This window comes from Sorex fumeus, unplaced genomic scaffold, assembly GCF_029834395.1.
Source record: "Sorex fumeus unplaced genomic scaffold, SorFum_2.1 ptg000063l, whole genome shotgun sequence".
NCBI classification, from domain to species: domain Eukaryota; kingdom Metazoa; phylum Chordata; class Mammalia; order Eulipotyphla; family Soricidae; genus Sorex; species Sorex fumeus.
Window position 1 is genome coordinate 28,340,722 of NW_026606120.1, and position 18,308 is coordinate 28,359,029.

At 39.4% G+C, this 18,308-nt stretch overlaps 1 pseudogene; it reads right to left on the minus strand.

The window, feature by feature from the left end:
* LOC130034974 (contactin-associated protein-like 3) overlaps nucleotides 1-18,308 on the minus strand; it is a 183,344-nt pseudogene that overhangs the window by 111,733 nt on the left and 53,303 nt on the right.

An 18,308-nucleotide genomic window follows, 5' to 3' on the forward strand; every position in this document is an offset into this window, starting at 1 on the left:
TCCACGACCCAACCACCACCACGCTCCAGGTCATTTTCCACATGCTTGGGCCAAGGTTCACAGCTGCGTGAACATACTACTAGACATTTTCCATAATTACCACACTATATTTGATTGGGTTCAGACAGTATTTGTTGCCTACTGTCTGAACCCAGTCAAATATAGTGTGGTAATTATGGAAAATGTCTAGGAGTATGTTCACTCGGAGAGCCTGGCAAAGTACTGAGAGAATCCCGCCCACACAGCAGAGCCTGGCAATCTAGCCATGGAGTATTCGATATGCCAAAAATAGTAAAAATAATGGGTCTCGTTCCCCTGACCCCGAAAGAGCCTCCAATATGTTGGGAAAGGAAAGGCTGCTAAAATCTCAGGCCTAGGATGAATGGAGGTGTTACTGGTGCCCGTTTGAGTAAATCGATGAACAACTGGATGACTGATACAGAGATACAATGATTAAATAAAATGAATGGACAAGCAACTCAACTATCAATAACTTTGTAAATCATGTTTTTAATGTAAAAATCATAAAATTAAAAAATGTACAAACTGATGCACTTTGACACAAACTGTGGTTATCAGAGGGAAGGAGATTGTAAGGATTGGGAGAAAATATGGGTTGAGAAAAAATACCCTGGAGGTTTAAGAAAAAGTGCTGGTGTTATTTTTTGTAAATTTTCTTTAAATGTACTTAACTGCAAAGGTAATCAGCAAGTATCAATAAAAATTTGTCCTTAGTTCTTTCATAAAAAATAACAAATGTTGAAGTTTAAATGCTTAAAAATTGGAACAATAAAACATTTCTGCAAAGCTCCACTCTCAGATTTCAGAAAATTCCATTAATATGATATGTAATGAGAGAATAGGTGTTGTGTACCCATGAGAATCAGTAAAATCTATCGTATTCAGATCATATTGCATGAGGATTTCGAATTTACACAAACCAAGATTTAACTTAGTGAATCTCAGACAACTCAATTCCATTCCTAGGGTCTAAAAGGAACTTCACATTATCAGATTTTTCCATATATAAAAAAATTTAAATTCTACTATTTAAATATAAAACCCATGACAATGGTCGCGTAATATATTACTTTCACATTTAACATTTGTGAAATAACATGTCATGAGTGTGCCTAGATTTACATATTAATGGGCTTTAAAATGCAAGATAATCCCCAAAGTTCAATAATGTCATAACTTTAGAAGTTATTCTATACACAAATGGATTCTCCTTGGAAAATAGTCAAATATCTACCCATAGTTACAAAAATACATCCAAAACCAGCAGCCCCCCAAAGGGAAATAGCAGCTCTGACAAGCCCCGTAGCACTAAAGCACTATCTTCGGTTATTCATCAATTTGCTCGAGCGGGCACCAGTGACGTCTCCATTGTGAGACTTGTTGTTACTGTGTTTGGCATATCAAATTCACCATGGGTAGCTTTCCCGGCGTTGCCGTGTGGGTGTTATACTCTTGGTAGTTTGCCGAACTCTCTGAGAGGGATGGAGGAATTGAACCCCGGTCAGCCAAGTGCAAGGCAAGTATCCTACTCTCTCTAGCCCAGCTATGACAAGAGAGAGGAAAATTATGACTTGAAACTGTTTAAAATATATGTGTGTATAATTCAACAAGACAGCTAAAAATGTGTCTTCTCAAAACTAACAAGGATTAAGCTAATGCATTTCATTATTTTAAAGATATCATAACTATCATTCACCTTATAAATAAAATTATTTTCTGAACTTTTAAAATAATTGTGCTAAACTTCCATCATAATGTTATGTAAACCACAGGTAAAGAAAATTTAGCTTCTTTTGGTGTGATTATAAATGTTAATGGATTCAATTGTTTGTTAATTTTAGAGATGCCAACCTTGGCTCAGTCAGAGATTAAATGCCTATTTGTAGGATAACATTGGTTCATCCTTTCTCCCTTGGCCAAGGAGTTTAGGTTTTTTGAGTTACGCCCATCACAGTGCTCCTGAGGCACTCCCATTCCTCTATGTTAATCTTTAACTTATTCTCTGTGCTCTGCTTCCCTATCTTTTAATCACCTATATCCCCAAATTAAACCCTGTGACTTGTAAGGTCAGATCCTGCTAAGGACTCTGGATTTTGTATTTGTAAGTGAAATATTGTTTTTCTCTTTCCCTTATGTCCTTTGCATGGTTTACTTTACAGCAATGTCCTTTTTGTGTTGACACAGGAAGACAGTTAATTCTGTGTTTTTGTAACTTGGGAGATAATTGAGTCCAAATAATATTTACTCCCAGACATCTGTAATATTTACCTCAACTTAAGCCCTGGCTGCCTTTCGTTCCTAGCACCCCAAAGCAGGGTCCTGATGAAGGGACTGGATGGACCCAGGGCAAGCTGTAAGCAACCCTGGTTTCAAAACAGGACAGGGTATATAAGTGCCATAAAACATATGATTTAAGTTGGTGTTGAAATATTGAATGTAATCAATTAATGTGAACAACCTGATGAAAATAAAATTTAAAAACTTAAGAAAAGTAAATGATTGCACTCATGTTTGGAATATTAAAAAATATAGTGAAAGACTAATACCCAAGGAGAGTAGAAACAAGGGCCAGGAAGACTGGACCATAGTTGCAAGCCTGCCTCAATTGCTGGGAGAGAAGGCATATGGGATAAAGGGATCACCATGACAATGATCACTCTGGATGAGAACTGCTGGCTGAAAATGGGAAAAGGAACAAACATGATAACCTCTCAGTTCCTCTATAGCAAACCAATGCCCAAAAGGAGAGAGAGCGTGAAAGAGAGAGAGAGAGAGAGAGAGAGAAAGAGAGAGAGAAACAGACAGAAAAACATAGAGAGAGAGAGAGACAGAGACTGGCAGAGACAGAAAGACAGAGACAGATAGACCAGAGACACAGAGACAGGAACAAAGTTCCTGCCATAGAGGCAGGCTGGTTGAACAGGGGAGGTTAAGAGATAGGAGGGAAGCTGGGGACATTGGTGGTAGGAAATGTACACTTGTGGAGGACAGAAGGATGGGTGTTGGCACATAGTATGACTGAAACACAGTGAGGAACAACTTTGTAACTAACTGTTCTTCAAATAAAAAAAATTAAAAATTGAAATAAATAACAAATATTTGGAGTTACTTTAATTTACCTGTAGTCACATAAGCAGGAAATAACAGTAAGAAATTAGTCAAGTTGACTTAGCTGGCAAGGAACTAAGAGATGGAAAATAAAAAAAGAGTTAGCTTATAGGAGAAGAGAGGTATCTCTCATATTTTAGTGAAAGTATAATGTTATGATTTTGGGAAAGCACCAAAACCGTTTAATAATTTCTGAAACTATATAAAACATTTGACTAAAATGTTATATTCAGGAATTATATCAGTGAAAATTCTAAGCAAAAATATATGTACCTGTGCAAATGCTTCTCTTTTATTTGGCAAGTGGGAGTTGCAATCACACCCAGCAGTGCTCATGGCAGGGCTTGGGGGGACCATATGCAGTGTTGAGGATCAAATCAGGGTCAGTCATCTGCAAGACAAATGCCCTACCTGCTGTACTAGCACTCTGGCCCCACAAATGTCTGCTTTTAGTAATCAAAAAGCAAGAATAAAGCAAATGCCCTCACTAGGAAATGACCAAATACATAATACTATACTTTCATAATGGAAAGTTTTAAAGCTACTCTGACATAGAATTAAATCACTGAAGTGAGATGTTTCTGTCAGAAAATCAAAATGAAAAATAAGCTTTAACAATTTCATTCTTGCTAACAGTATAAAATGTGGAGGCATGTGTATGCATTAATATGTGTGCCTATCAGTCTAGTGATTTACATAAAATTCTATTTTTATATATATGGAAAGACAAATACTTGATTAGTATCAATGTGGCTTGGTTGAAAAGCAAAACTTGTGGGTAGAAAAATCAGAAGTAAAAGTAAACCAACAAAGAAATAGCAATAGCAGCCAACTTTCAAGGACTCGCTCATCTCCCCCAACCCAGGTACAGGTTTGGTGGGAATGTCCCAAAGGATACCAGCTAGATGAAATCCAAATAAAAATCCAACCTCAAGATATTCTCCCCTCCACATCACATATGAACAATAAATTACCCTCTTATGTTAAACTTTCACTAGAGCAGCCCAAACACCAAAAACACATTAGGCCAATAATTTATTAGCCCCACCTCAATTAATATTACACCAAAAACACAATAGTAACAGTAAGCTTGAAAGTCTAAACTGCACAGGTCACAATGGTAAAGCAACACAGAAGCCCACCAAGCTTAGTTAGTGAAGAGACTAGTCTAGAAAATCAAATCAGTAATAATGCACTAGACAACCTCTCTGATGAGGAACTTAGAAGGGAGCTACTGAAGACGATTAGGGAGCTAAATTAAACACACCACCAAAACAATACAAGAGAATCTGAGAGCAGAAATGTGGAAAATACAAACAAAATTACAAACAGAAATGACAGATCTGAAAAACCTGGTATGTGAATTGAAAAACTCATTGGAAGGCCTCAACATCAGAGTAACAGGTTCTAAGGAACAGAATCAGTGAGTTTCAAGGTGATGCAGAGAATCTCCAGACAACAACAGAAAATGGAAAAGAGTCTCATAATGAACCAACAACTGTGAAGAGAAAATCGGAATGAAGCCAAGAGGAATAACATACGAATCATTAGAGTCCCAGGGACAGGAAGAAAACCCTGATGAAAAAGAAACTGTCAAAGACATCATTGCTAATATGTTCCCAGAGCTGAAGAGCACATGCAACCAGATTCAGGAGTCCCAAAGGGTACCAGCTAGATGAAATCCAGATAAAAGTATTCCAAGACACATCCTGATCAGAATGACAAACACCTTAAACAGACATAAAATTCTGAATGCAGCAAGATCAAAGCAAGAAATTGCTTATAAAAGTGCATCCTTAAGATGTACAGCTGACTTAAGACAGTGATGGGATATAGTGAAAAAACTCAATTAAATAAATTCCTCACCAAAAATACTTTACCCAGCTAGACTCATTCATAGTGGAAGGAACAACACACAGTTTCACAGACAAACCACAACTCAGGAACTTCATAAACTCTAAACCATGGTTGCACGAACAAGACAAGAAAAACCCCTCAAATAAACCAAAATTCAGCAGAATGATGATACAATACCCCATGATAATAATAATCTCTCTTAACATCAATGGGCTAAATGCACCAATTAAAAGACACAGAGTGGCAAGGGATGGATCAAAAATTGAACCCAATATTCTGCTGTCTGCAAGAAACACATTTGAACAGTCAGAGCAAACACAGATTCAAAGTCAATGGCTGGAAACAATTCTTCAGGCAAACACCTCTCTCATAAAAGCTGGGCTGGCCATTTTGGTATCAGACCACATTGATTTCAGACTGAAGAAAGTTCACAAGAGAAAGAGAAGTTCATTTCATATTGATCAAGAGATCTGCACATCAGGAACAACTTACACTCCTGAATGTATATGCTCCTAATGAGGGACCAGTGAAATACTTAAAAGAACTACTCACAGACTTGAAGGAAGACACAGATTGCAACACAATACTAGTGGCGATTTCAACACTGATTTGTCACCTCTTGATAGTCAGCTAGACTCAATCTTAACAAGGACATGCTTTATTTGATGAATAAATAAAAGAAAGGAGCTCACTTAGTAGATATATACAAGACACTTCATCCTCAAAAAGCTGAATACACATTCATTTCAAGTGAGCATAGGACTAAGACTGACCACAAGCTGGGCCAAAAAACATACCTCCATAAAACTAAGAAGATAGAGCTGGAATCAGTTCTTCAAAGACCACGATGCACTGAATATATAAGGGAATAAAACACATAAACAGAAAATAAAATCAAACACCTGGAAATTAAGCTGCTCACTGCTGAAGAATGAGTTGCTTAGAAAGAAAATCAAAGAGAAAATCAAAAGATTCCTGGAAATGAAGGAAAATGAAGACACGAATTACCAGAACTTATAGGATACAGAAAAAGGTGTATAAAGAGGACATTTTATAGCTCTACAAGGATTCCTCAGGAAGGAAGAGAGAATCCACCTAAGTAACCTAACCTCACAGCTTAAGAGCTTGGAGAAGGACCAACAAAAAGAGCCCAAAGCAGGAGTAAGGAAATAATAAAACTTAGAGCAGAAATTAGTGAGTTGGATGTCCAAAAAACAATCCAAAAGGTCAATGAAAATAAGAGCTGGTTCTCTGAGAAAATAAACAAGATCTATAAATCTGTAGCAAGACTCACAAAAAAGGAAGAGAGAAAAACCGAATAAATAGAACCAGAAATGAAAAGGGGATATTACAACAGAAACTACAGAAATTCAAAGGATCATCAGGGATTACGTTGAGAATCTTCATACCATGATACAAGAAATCCTTGAGGAAATGGATAAACTCCTGGATTCCTATAGCCTTCTGAGACTGAACCAATAATACCTGGACTATCTAAACGGACCTATCACCATCTAGGAAATTGAAACGGTAATAAAAAATTTCTCCCCAAAAACAGAAGTCCTGGCCCAGGTAGATTCACTGGTGAATTTTTCCAAATCTTTAAAGAGGACATAATCCCAATCATTTTAAAGCTTTTTAAGGAAATTGTACAATTATAAACACTTCCAAACAGTTTCTATGAAGCAAACATCACCCTGATACCAAAAGCAGACAGAGATATCACAAAGAAAGAGAACCACAGGCCAATATCCCTGTTCTTTTAATAATGATAAGAAAGGAGATGCTTTAAAATAAAAATCACAGCAAGATGGAATTTAAACCTTCATCCATCCCCTGCTGAGGGTTAACAGAATTTTGAGAATTGCCACACGCTGCCCTGAGTTTACCTCTATTAATCACAGCTTCTTGTACACTGCAAGTTTAGAATGTAAAGGAATGGGCATTTAGGAAAAGGACTATTACAATGATTACAAAGAAACAATCATGGGACTGGAGCAATAGTACAGCAGGTGAGCATTTGCCTTGCACAAGGCTGACCAGGTTTCAGCCTGTATGATCTCCAGAGGACCATAAGGCGTGATTTGTAAAACTCAAAGCCAGGAGTAAGCCCTGAGCATTTCCCGGTGTGGCCCCAAAACAAAATTAAAAAACATCTGGAGGGGCCAAAGATATGGTTGCTGTACCTACAAAGAAGCAGTTGTTGCAAAACGCGTTTGTGACAGGCAGTGACTGGGAGAACAAACGAACATTTGTACTGACCCCAGTACCACTCCATTCTTTATTGCCTTTGGGTAAAACTTTCCCTGGCTAAAGGGAATTGAATCTCCTAAGGTAATGCTCTTCCCAGAGATAACCAATGTTCAAAGGGACAATGGATACAATCGTGACCTAGACACATTTCCTCATCTGGGACTCCCTGGAAGGGATTCCCAGCACCAATATCTCATATAGGATCACTGAGTCATTACAAACGTACCACCAGTCAGCCTACTCCGCTGTTCATCCATCTGTTCTCTCCACCCTTCTAGGGGTTGTTGGCAAGAATTAATCTCACTGAACCACGTCCGCACAAATCTTCCGTGAAGAGGGCCAGTATAGTGCCGTTGGACACTTGCCTTGCATGCGGCTGACCCGGGTTCAACCCCAGGCACCACATATTGTCCCCTGACTCCTGAAGACAGAGCCAAAAGTAAACTCTGAGCACTGCTGAATATGGCCACCCAAACAAACAAGCTAAATCTCCGACACAGAGGAAGAGTCCTGAAGAATCCAACACTGTAGCAGTGTAGGCTATTATCACATAGCACTAATTTAACTGACTGTCCTATTTTTGGTAAGCAAACATGAATGAGACACATTATTTCAAAATATTTAGGTTTTTGTTTGTTGTTTTGCTTTGTTTTGTTTTCAGGCCACACTCAGCAGTACTCAGAACTTACTCCTGGCTCTATGCTCAGGATGCATCGTTCCTGGGTGCTGGGGATTGAACCCAGGGTGGCTGCCTGCAAGTGCTCTACTGGCTTACAATCCCGCCACCATGACAATATTCAGATTTTACTTCCAAAAAAAATTTTTGTTACTTCCCCAATTTTGTTTTTTACTTCCAAAAAAAATTTGGAAGTAAAACAGATTTTATTTGGAGGTTTTGAAGGGAAAGAGGAAGAGAAAGTGGGAGCAAGTGGATAGTATTATGCTCAAGAGAGAACCTGGGCTTCTCCAAGGGCAGAGAGAGCCCCTATACACATCTGAGCATTAGACAGGAAAGCATGAAAGTACACATCTCAAGAAAGGAGATGTGGTGACAAATGAGCTCCGACACCACATCTTTGCTTCCCAACATTCCATAAGGTCCCCCAAATCTGACAGGAGTGAATCCTCGGTGCTCAGGAGTAAACCCTGAGCAACTCAGGGAGTGGTCCAAAAAAATAAAAGCAACAGCAAAGAACAAACAAGGGTTACCTTATTCTTTTCTTTTTTTCCTTTTCTGTTGTTTGTTTTTTCCCTTGCTTTTAGATAACAACAGACATTGCCCAGAGCAGCTTGGTGCTCAGGTTCTCTTCCTGGAAGTATTTGGGGGACCATGAGGTACCAAGGATCAAAACTGAGGTCTTCTGTATGCAAAGCAATGTTCACAAAGCATGTGCTCATCCCTTTGAGCACAAGCATTATCTTCAGCTGATTATTCTTAAAAAACAAAAGATACAAAATTTTGTAGGTGAAATTTTTGTAGGCGAAATTTGCATATAAAATGGAATTCTCCAATTACCAGGGTGTCTCACTTTCTATACTACAAAGATCAATAAATACCTAGAAAATCAACACTGGACTAGCACTGTAGCACTGTACTCCCATTGTTCCTTCATTAATTTGCTGGAGCAGGCACTAGTAACATCTCCATTGTGAGACTTGTTGTTACTGTTTTTTGGCATATTGAATACACCACTGGGAGCTTGCCAGGCTCTGCCATGAGCATTGGAGTAGGCAGCAAATTAAATGTGCATTAGGATTTTATCCTTGTTTATTGTGTTATTTTTCCTGATCACAGTGTTTGCCTATCCTTGTCTTTGTCCCTGAATGTTTCTTTTTGTCTTCAGCTGGAAATGGTATTTAAGCTAGTAGCTTATGCATTCTTGGGAGTTACTCTGACTTCTTATATAAAGGAGTAAATAAATAGTAAACAAATTAATAAAATTGTTTATTTTTCTTATATTTATAAGGGATTTCAGTCAAGAAATCAGAAGAGGAGAAGAAACATTAGTTTTCCCAGTTTCCTCCTATGTATTTTCAATAAGAGCTCAAATTTTAGTCTTTCTTTTATTTTGGTTTGTGGAAATTTTACATGACATACTATTTTTTTCCTTAAATTTTTATTAGTGAAACACAATGAGGTACAGTTGCAGACTTACAAATTTTTGTGCTTTGGTTTCAGTTATACAATGTTTGAATACCCATCCCTCCACCAGTGCCCATTCTCCACCACCACCAGTCCCAGTATCCCACCCACTTCCCTTCCCTCCATCCCACCCTACCTCTGTGGCAGGGCATTCCCTTTTGTTATCTCTCTCCTTTTGAGTGCTGCGGTTTGCAAAAGAGACATTGAGTGGCAATCTTGTTCGGACTATAGTCTACTCTCATCACGCATTTCCCATCCTGAGAGGAACCTCCCAACATCCTTTATTTGGTGCTCCCTTCTCTATCTGAGCTACCTTTTCCCCTAGCGTGTGCGGCTGTCCTCAAAGCCATGGAGTAATCCTCCTGGTACTTATCTCGGCTATTCTTGGGTGTTAGTCTCCTATTTTGTTACTTTATGTTCCCCAGATGAATGCAATCTTCCTATATCTATCCCTCTCTTTCTGACTCATTTCGCTTAGCATGATACTTTCCATGTAGTACTTGTATGTAAATTTCATGACTTCATCCTTTCTGACAGCTACATAGTATTCCATTGTGTAGATGTACCAAAGCTTCTTTAACACGTCATCTGTTCTTGGGCACTCAGGTTTTTTCCAGATTCTATCTATTGTAAACAGTGCTGCAATGAACAGACAACTGCAGATGTCGCTTCGACTATACTTTTTTGCCTCTCCGGGGTATAGTTCCGGGAGTGGAAGTGCTGGGTCAAATGGGAGCTCAATTTCTAGAATTTTGAGTATCGTCCATACTGTTTTCCAGGGCTGAACCAGTCGGCATTCCCACCGGCAGTGAAGGAGGGTCCCTTTCTCGCCACGTATGAGCCAGCACCGGTTGCTTTTGTTCTTGTGGATGTGGGCCAGTCTCTGCGGTGTGAAATGATATCTCATTGTTGTTTTGATCTGCACCTCCCTGATGATTAATGATGTAGAGCATTTTCTCATGTGTCTTTTAGCTATTCGAATTTCATCTTTGAGGAACTTTCTGTTTATTTCGTCGTCCCATTTTCTGATAGGGTTGGATGTTTTCTTCTTGGGGAGTTCAACCAGTACTTTGTATATCCTTGATATCAACCCCTTGTCAGATGTGTATATGGCGAATACACTTTCCCATTCTGTGGACTGTCTTTGTATTTTGGTCACTGTTTCTTTTGAGGTGCAGAAGCTTCTTAATTTAAGATAGTCTCATTTGTCTATCTCTGTTTTCAGTTGCTTAGCCAGTGGCGTGACATCTTTGAAGACACCATTAGCTTCAATGTCATGGAGGGTTTTGCCGACTTTGTCTTCAATGTACCTTATGGATTCCGATCTGAATGACATACTATTTTAAAATAGTCAAAGGTTAGCTCTTCAGGGCTGGAGAGATAGCACAGAGGGTAGGGCGTTTGACTTGCACGCGGCCGACCTGGGTTCAATTCCCAGTATCCCATATGGTCCCCCGAGCACCGCCAGGAGAAACTCCTGAGTGCAGAGCCAGGAGTAACCCCTGCGCATCGCCGGGTGTGACCCAAAAAGCAAAAAAAAAAAAAAGGTTAGCTCTTCAAGTCTGTGTTCTCTATTGAACACTTATCTCGCTTGTTTATCTCTATGTATCCTTGCTTGCTTCATCTTTCAAGTTCATGTTTCCTTTTGAACATGTAATCTTTAACTTTTCCCCCCCTTTCAATTTTCTTATTTTGGGGGGAGGGATGGTTATGCTCAGGGATCACTCAGGGGTTATGCTCAGGGGCCAGTCATGGCTCTGCACTGAGGAATTAGTCTAGGTGGTGCTGGGGGACCATTTGCGATGCAGGAATCTAAACCAGGTTGACCACATGCAAAGCTTTATCTTCTGTACTATTACTCTAGCCCTTCTTTGCATATTTCTAAGTAAGTTTTGTGCAATAAAAACTTATCTTGTTTCACTAAAAATAAAGCCAGAACAATCATTAAAGAGAAATAATTTCTTCTTATTTGAACCAGGCTGGATGTTTGGATTAAACAATAATTTTTTTAAGAAACTATCAAGCCAATAGTTGTTAGAGTAGTCATGTGAATCAGAAGGACTGATGATTGTGAACTTCTGGATTGATGGAAAAATCAGGAACAATTATGAACAGCCACCCTTCTGCCAAGTATTCAGTATATTGGACCTACTTTAGTGACAATGAGGGCACCTCTGATTATGGTCATGTTCAATTAAATTCAGTTAGCTAAGAGAAAGGTGCTGGAGTGATAGCACAGTTGTAGGGCATTTGCCTTGCACGTGGCCAACCCAGCCGACCTGAGTTTGATTCCTCCACTCCTCACAGAGAGCCCAGCAAGCCACCGAGATTATCTTGCCCACAGGGCAAAGCCTGGAAAGTTATCCGTGACATATTCGATATGCCAAACACAGTAACAAGTCTCACAATGTTACTCGGCCTGCTCAAGCAAATCTATGAACAACAGGAGGACAGTGACAGTGACAGTGACTACAATGTAAAGAACTGTTTATTCTATAACTTTCTTTTTACCATTTTTAAAAATGTATTCCAAAGAGGATAATTTATAAAAGAATTTCTAAATGGCTGGCTCTATTTGAAAAAATGATTCATCTTTATACATTACTTCTATATATAGTACTAGCAACTATAGGAATGTTAGGAGAAGAAAAGGGAAGTAGTAAGTGAATAAACAGCTTTATATAATTATTATTATTATTATTATTCTCTTTCAGCATATCTTTCTTCCACCAGATCCCAAACTCAAGCAAACTTATCTAAACTAAGTCAAATGTATTCACTCATAAGGAAAACTTTGTAAAAGTGGAACTTGAATGAGGTAAAGGTCAAGCCACTACTACCGATTCACTTTCCAGAATTGAGAAAGAGGTCAAGAATAAGGGACCAAGGCTCAAGAGAGCTCAGGACAAGTAACCATAGAGAAGACTGACCCCAACATTGTACTGGTAAAATGGCAGAGATCATTCATCAGTCACCTAATTTTGGATTAAGAGTGAAAGTGAATGGTAATGTTTATTACTGTCACTGTCACTGTTCTCCCATTACCCATCGATTTTCTCGAGTGGGCACCAGTAACATCTCCATTGTGAGACTTCTTGTTACTGTTTTTGGCATATTGAATATGTAACGGGAAGCTTGCCAGGCTTTACCATGTGGGCAAAATACTCTCGGTATCTTGCCGGGCTCTCCGAGAGGGGCAGAGGAATCGAACCCAGATCGGCCACTTTCAAGGCAAATGCCCTACCTGGTATGCTATCACTAGAGATTCATCACTGCCAAGGGAGCCATAGGTTAAGTACCACTGATGATAACATAAATTATCAATCATTTCACTATAGTACAATGAGTATTTAGTGAAATGTCTTTACAGTACACAGAAATGCTGACATTTAACACAAGGATACTCAGGGGATTCTGATTATTGTTGAGTATTCCCTAACTTTGGGGTATAAGTATGTCATTAAATAGATTCCATTAAAAGAAATTTATTTAGAGCCTGTCTTTCAACTACCCCAAATATCAGGCACCAAAAAAAAATTGTGCATGGTGTGTTTATTTAATAGGTACAAGTAGGCATTGATGAACTGAAGGTTCAAAGCAAGGACTCAAATGGTTCTGGGGACCCCGCATGCCGGGTCTTATCCTGGCTACCCAGGTGGATGAAGGCCTCCAGAATTAAACCTTGATTCAGCAATTTGCAGTCATCAGTGCCAACATTGTAATAGACTCATCTCAGAGACACTGTTTTTTACAGGCAACTATTTTATAACCAGGCTAATGGTCTGCATATCAACAAAACTCTATGAAAAACAACATGTCTATCATCCTTTGATATGCTTTGCTTCCAAATATCTAGATTCCTCTCACAGATATTAATGAAGCCACATATTAATAGCACACTCATCATCACTTCTGTGCATCTTGAACATTTGTTCAACTTAACAATTGAAAAATGTCACTGATATATTAGTGCATGGCTGCTGTGTCATTAGATGAACTGTCCACATTGGGGAAATCAGACAATTGATGTATAAGGGAAAAGTAAAAATACAATGGCAAGATGACTCTTGGCAGTTGTACAAGAATACTCACAGCACTTTTCACTGTTAAAAAAAAGAAATCTGAGCACCAACTCTTGAATTTCAGATAGAGAGAGAAGAGATAATCAAGATTATAAATAAAAATCATAATCAAAGTGAGAATGAGTTAACTTTAGCTCTTCATGTTTACTAAGCTAGATCTCAAAAAAGTCATAAAACTTACAGTATTATCTTACTGATTTTATATTTAAAAACAAGCCAAGACAATTTTAACTGCCTATGAAAATTAGGGATTACAAAGAAGAGTATAACAAAGATCAGTTTAAAAAAAAGATGCAAGGCAATATCTACAAAAATGAGAATCTGAGGGCGGAAGTGAAGCATTGTCAAGATGTATTCTATCAAAAGTACTGTCACTTGATTTTGTAGATGATAGAATGTGCCTATGTATATTATTTAGGAAAGATTAGTATTTATTTATTTATTTATTTATTTTCTTTTTTGGTCACACCCAGCGATGCTCAGGGGTTACTCCTGGCTCTGAACTCAGGAATTACTTCTGGTGGTGCTCAGGGGACCAAATAGGATGCTTGGAATCGAACCCTGGTTGGCTGCAAGCAAGGCAAATGCCCTACCTGCAATTGTTCCAGCCTCAGAAAAGTTAAAGCATATACTCTTTTTTCATTGGGCTGGAGTGATAGCACAGTGGTAGGGCGTTTGCCTTGCACGCAGCCAACATGGCTGACCCGAGTTCGATTCCTCTGCCCCTCTCAGAGAGCCCGGCAAGCTACCTAGAGTATCTTGCTCGCATGGCAGAGCCTGGCGAGATACCCGTGAGGTATTGGATATGCCAAACACAGTAACAACAAAATCTCCAATGGAGATGTTACTGGGCTCGCTCAAGCAAATTGATGAACAATGGGATGACAGTGACAGTGACTCTTTTTTCATAGTAATAACTGATTGATATCACAAAGCTTTGAATCACTGTATCACTGCCATCCCACTGTTCATCAATTTCCTCGAGCAGGCATCAGTAACGTCTCCATTTGTCCTAGCCCTGAGATTTTAGCAAGTGCCTCATTGGAGGCTCTTTCAGGGTCAGGGAAATGAAACCCATCATTGTTACTGGGTTTTGGTATATCAAATATACCACAGGGAGCTTGCCAGACTCTGCCACATGGGCAGGATTCTCTTGGTAGCCTACCAGGTTCTCCTTAGAGTGAAAACTAGAGGTCGCTTCCAGGAACTTGGTTTTATAGTCTCTGGACATCACCGTTAATGATATTACACATCACCAGGGGCAGTTTGTGGGTGTGACTGCCAAGCTACTGGAAGATGAGGGATCTGGGTGGAGGAGGCTCAGTCCCAATCTGAGCAGGCTTGGAGGTCTCAGGCCCAGGTCCCGCATACCTGGGTTCCTCTGCAGTTCTTTCATGCATGAGGCTCATCTGAGTGTGTGGAAAGTGGTCTTAAGCATGGCTGTGGTTGGGTTCCAGTGGTCTTCAGCTGTTGGGGTTCTGCTTGGGGTGGGAAGGGAAACTCAAACTGTCCACTTTCAGGGGCCCTGGTGAGGACAGTCAGGTGCAGAGGAAGGAGACTCTGTGTTGTTCTCTTCCGGGAGCTTGGCTTTATAGTCTCTGAATCTTGGCCATTGATGGGATTACTTGGGCACCGGAGGCAATTGGTGGGTGTAACTGTCTAGCTAGGGGATCTGGTTGGAGGAGGACCAGTCCCGATCCAGCAGACTTGGAGGTCTCAGCCCCAGGTCCCACACACCTGGGTTCCTCTGCCAGTTCTTTCATGTGTGAAGCTTGTCCAAGCGTGTGGAGAGTAGTCTTTGAATATTTATGAAAATTTCCTTCTCTAGCTATACATTTCATTAAATATAAAGATTGTTTAAATTTTAAGGATTTTGAAATTTGTTTAAATACTTTGAAATAGTTTTAAATAGTTAAAAATTTTAGAAAGTACTTTATTTTCCATCATTCAATATTATATCAAGCATTTGGTTTATTTCTTTTATTGATTTAAATTTTTTTCCATTTAAATGATAATTATTGGATAAATTATTTCATTTTGAAGGAATTTGTTCCTCTAAGAAGCTGTAAAATCTTTTAAACTTAAGATTTATACTTACAGATTTACACTTATGATGCATAAGCATAAAACTTTAGTAAATGATCTGGGCCAGAAATGAACCACAGTTAGCATGTGAGAGGACCAAGAAATCAAGGTTGCTGGTTGCTGGTACCAACCTGCCCTTCCTAGTGAATGCTGCTTCAAGAATCTTAGGAGTCATGCTTTATGTGCCTGTTGTCAATTCCTAGGGGAGATACTATACTTCCTGGTCAGGCCGTCAATTAATCACTCTATCTTCACTTTGATTCTAAACTTATTTTAAAAATAAATAATTACAAAACTCTAAACAAAATATATTAAGGAGTGTTTCAAGACAATGAGAAATATATCTTTTATGGCATCTCTAAGCCTCCAGAGGACATGTGATTCTTTACTTCAATGTTCCTATGTATGGGAGTATCACCTTCAAAATCTTCATTCCACAACAACACTCTGGCTAAGGTGATCCCACTGGAATCAATCAAGAGATGATTGGATAAGGAAATAATGGGATATAAATATAATGGAATTCTGGACTATAAGAATAGAGAAAACCAAGCTGTTTATTGCCTAGTGGATAGGTGGGGGTTGTATTATGTTGAAAGAAGTTATCCAGAGGTTGAAGAACAGGTACAGAACAATCTCTCTCATCTGTGCCATAGAAAGAGACACATAGTAAGAGAATAACAATTGCCCAAAGGCAACAGAACCTGAGAAGTGGTAGGCTGAACTGGGGTGGGTGGGGAGTTAAGATGAAGAGACATCTGAGACAACAGTGGGGAGGGAAGTAGGCATTATAGTGGAGAGTGTGATGTTGACACATTATAGCCATAAAACCCTACTAGTAACAGTATTGTAAAGCACAGCACTTAAAATCAGTGTTAATAAAAGTTTCACTGTTGGGCCAGAATAATAGTAATACAACGGGTAAGATGCCATGCAGGTGGAAGACTGGTTAGATATCTGGCACTACATATGGTCCTCCAAGTACTGCTAGTATTGAACCTTGAGCACAGAGCTGGGCGTAAACCCTGAGCATGGTTGAATTTGGCCCCAAATCACAATTAAAATGCACTGAGGAGGTGAATTTTCCATACTCCATCCATTTACTATGCTTAGGGTAGAGAGGCCCTGCTGGGGTTTTGGTAAATCTCATCACCAAGCAAAGGGATCACTGTTTATAGCTGCTACCTACAATTATTGATATGCTATACAAAAGTGACTTCTGTCGAGAGTGGCTAAGAAGTACCTCTTGGCGAGTTGCAGATCCTGGCTCAGGAGGACAAGGCAGGGTACCTGGCTACCTCTTATGGGCTTCCAGGTGCTACCATTGCTGTCATATGCTCAGGGGCCGCACTACTGAGTCATCAAGCTCCAGGTAGAAGAAGAACCAACTGAGAAAAGGAGAATAATCCTGACATATGGCAGCATGATTAACACAGAGCATCTGGAGAGGATTGGCTTTAGGAACTTACAGAAAAGCAGTCAAGACTAGAGAGGAGAACAATGCCTTCCAATGCTGTCTGCACAGAGAATGATCTAGAAAACAGTAAGGAACCTGTTGAACAGACCTCATGACCTGAGACATTAGCAGCTTGTGAAACAGAGGCAGGCACCAACCTTTTGGAAGCTTTCCAGATAACTGTGATATAAAGGTATTGCAAAACACTAGTGTCAAATTTCTTTCTTTGTGCATATTTAAACAAGGCCACCTAGTAAATATGCACTTTGGGTCATGATTTTTTCAACTTTGTCCCCTCAAGATTGCCACTGACCATAGCATAATTAAAAATATTCATTTTTAACTTTATTTTAAAATATTTGTTGTCTTGGAGCCAAAGCAATAGTACAGTGGGTAGGGTGCTTGCCTTGCACGTGTTAGAGGCAGGTTCAATCCCATGCATTCCCATATTGTGGTCCCTGAACCCTCCAGGAGTGATCCCTGAGCACAGAACCAGGAGCAAACCCTGAGCACAGCTGGGTGTGACCCAGCCCCAACCCCACAAAGAATGCTTGTTGTCTTAAAATAAGCCGGATTACCTGTTCCTTTCACTTACCTCCCAAATAATATGTGTCACCAAAATGAATCTGCCCATGTAGGGAATGTGCTATGGAAGTTGCATTATCATCTACTGTCATACTCAGGTGACTCCCTCTAGTAGATATGGACACAGAATGCCACTGTCCATCATTTAGTGCAGAACCTGAAAATAAAAAAATTAAGTTAAAATAAATTCCTATAAACTCTACAGATTTTGCCTCTAAACAGGACACATGCTTGAAAATATAATGCACATCTTGGATCATCTTGCAAAGGCACAGTGAGCTCACTCAAAGTCTGTGCAGCTCATTTAGCTGCTTGGACAAAAGAAATCACAATCTGGAGGAGGGTTGGAGTCTCTTGGAGAGAGAGAGTAAGAAACGCTAGATGCGAGATTGTGGGGAAAGAGGTGCACATTATGCAATTAGGCAATGCACTTCGATTCATAGATTGACCATTGTTAGCTAGGAGGAGGGTACAGTTCATGCTGGTTTAATGACAGGTTGATCAATGAATTTGGTGAGTAGAGGGTTCTCATATCTAGGCAAATATAATCTATCATTTACTTATATATTTTATAACCTAATTTACAATGTTCAACTTGCAGTATTATAGTCTGCATGCCCTCTGCCAAGACTATAGCATTTGGCAGTCACTATCTGCTGTCATTTCTTGTATGGCAGTAAAAAGGCTCATTTCTTGACACTATCATTCAGTTACATTT